Source organism: Rhinolophus sinicus, linkage group LG09 (assembly GCF_036562045.2).
Source record: "Rhinolophus sinicus isolate RSC01 linkage group LG09, ASM3656204v1, whole genome shotgun sequence".
Lineage (NCBI taxonomy): Eukaryota > Metazoa > Chordata > Mammalia > Chiroptera > Rhinolophidae > Rhinolophus > Rhinolophus sinicus.
In genome coordinates this window covers 27,241,969-27,244,509 of record NC_133758.1, presented here as the reverse complement: position 1 = coordinate 27,244,509, position 2,541 = coordinate 27,241,969, and positions in this window count along the sequence as shown.

The window sequence follows — 2,541 nt, the reverse complement described above, 5'->3', positions numbered from 1 at the left end:
AGAATTCCTATGAAAGAAGCTCTAAGTCCTACCTCCTGTCAAGAAGTTCATTTACATACATCCTCTCTCATTCTATTGACATGTGAAATTGAGTTTATATTTATCTTCCACCTAAACACTCATTAAATATCAACTGTACAGAGTGGGGAAGGTGAGAATCATTTTCTATTCTTATTCCTAATGAGGCCACCTTGGAAAATGAGAAGGAAAGAGGAAGTCAGGAACAATGAGTGCCCATACTAGTGATACTTAATCAACCTTGGGGTAGAATCAATTAATCAATAAAATTGTTCTGAGTATCTTCTATATATAGGGCTAGATACTAGGTGCTGGGAAATATTATAACATATATATATATATATATATATATATATATATATATATATATAATATTAATTATAATATTACCCATAATATTGTATATAATATATATATATATATATATAATATATAATATTCCTCTCTCTCTCTCTCTCTCTCCTCTCTCTCTCACACACACACACACACACACATCATGTAAATGCTTAAAACAATGAATATATTGGACAGCAATATTTGCCTCTGGGGAGTGGAACAAAGACCAGGGGTTAGGGGAGAAAGAGAAACTTAATTTTAACTATATATGTTTTACATATATATAAATGTGTGTGTGTGTGTGTGTGTGTGTGTGTGCTATTGGAGTTCAGCAAAGGGAATGTGTACCCTAAGGTGAAATACCAAGAACTCACTAGGGGAAAAAGCCTGCTTTCAGGGTTGAAAAGCAGTAGACTACTGGAGTAGACTATCGAATCATCCATGATGAGAACCTTCTCTCATCCTATGTTACTTACTGACATCTATCCTGTAGAGATGGGGTGAGTCAGGACCCTAACTAAATAATTCACCCTGCTCCAGGACACTGTCTCCTAAATTAGACTCAGAAGAAACTTCCATCAGAAAAGATGAAGATTTTAATAGTCCTAAATTACTCTTACCCTGTCTCCTTGCCCTTTTAAAACTTGATTATTATCATTTCCTAGATGGCAGTTCTACTGAGGAATAAATCTTTGTAGATTCAATTGGTACTTCTAGAAAAAAAATAGGTATTGTTGTGTGAAAGACAAAATGCACCAGAGAAATAAGGAGATGATTTTATTCAGATTATTGAATAGGGAGAATGTTCACTAATGAGGAACATCTCACTGAAAAGAAAGGGATTCTGCGGTCTTACAGAGGCAGGTAGATAAAGAAATGATTCATGAATCTTATGAAAGTGTGTGGAAGAATGAAGGTGGGTCATTATATCAAATATGCTAGTGCTGAGTTGTCTTTCATGGTTAACCAAACAGAAAAGAGTGGAGAGAAATAAGTGTCACTATTTTCTGGTAGCACAGGGATCAGGTAAAGTTTGACAATGTCATTTGCCCCCATTTCCAAACAGAGTTAGGACCCTACAATTCTTCCAGCTCCTCCAGTTTTCTCTGTGGCTTTTTCACCCTCATTTCCTCAGTTTCCAACCCCAATTCTGCACTGATTTTACTCAGACGGCCTGCCTACACAGGGGCATGTACCTGGTCTACTTCTTCTCTTTCTTCCTATCTATTTAATCTAAGTGATTCTTAGTTCTGATTGGTTGATATCTTCTCTTAATATCCTTAACAACTCTCCTTGTCACTAAGGAACCATTTTCAGTACTTAAGTGACTTCATAATCTTTCACCTAAACGTTTTTTAATAACATATATCACTGAGCCTTGGCTGGCCTTTCTCACAGTGAAAGAGAACTTCCCCAACTCTGGAGACACAACTGATTGGATCTCTTTGCTACAGAGTCTGTCCTGAATTGGAAAGAACCACAACAACAACAACAACACCAATCATCAGTTATAAAGGAAAAATAGAGAACTTAGCTGTCCTCCAGTTTCACCAAAGACAGATCAGGAGGAAATGAACCAGAAGGGAAAAAGGAAGGATTTAGGTGATGGAGACTGAGTGATAACTGTTGACAGAAGAGAGGTTATTATAAAGTATTAGGACATATTATCAAGGATGGTTATGAAAAAGTGAAGAAATGTCCAGGCTGCAGAAATCCATCACCTTAAGCATAATATGTCTTTAATATAATATATTCAGAGAGAAACATATTTGTTTTACAGAACCTTAACGATAATACAGTAGTTTTTCACTTCTCATATCCCAGTGACATGATCTTAACTTTCCAATTGCATTAAACGTTCCTCTACCTTCCACCCTTGGACTGCTTAGAAGCAGAAGGCATGGAATTATGAGGACAACTCCAGCCATATATTTAAGATTGTAGTCTACTTTCCCTTCTTCTTCTTCTTCTTCTTCTTCTTCTTCTTCTTCTTCTTCTTCTTCTTCTTCTTCTTCTTCTTCTTCTTCTTCTCCTCCTCCTCCTCCTCCTCCTCCTCCTCCTCCTCCTCCTCCTCCTCCTCCTCCTCCTCCTTCTTCTTTTTAATTTATTTTAAAATGATGTTAGAGTATTTTTAAACATTTTGACCTTGCTATGGAAGTTCTTTTATTGGGTAAACCTTTGCTATTA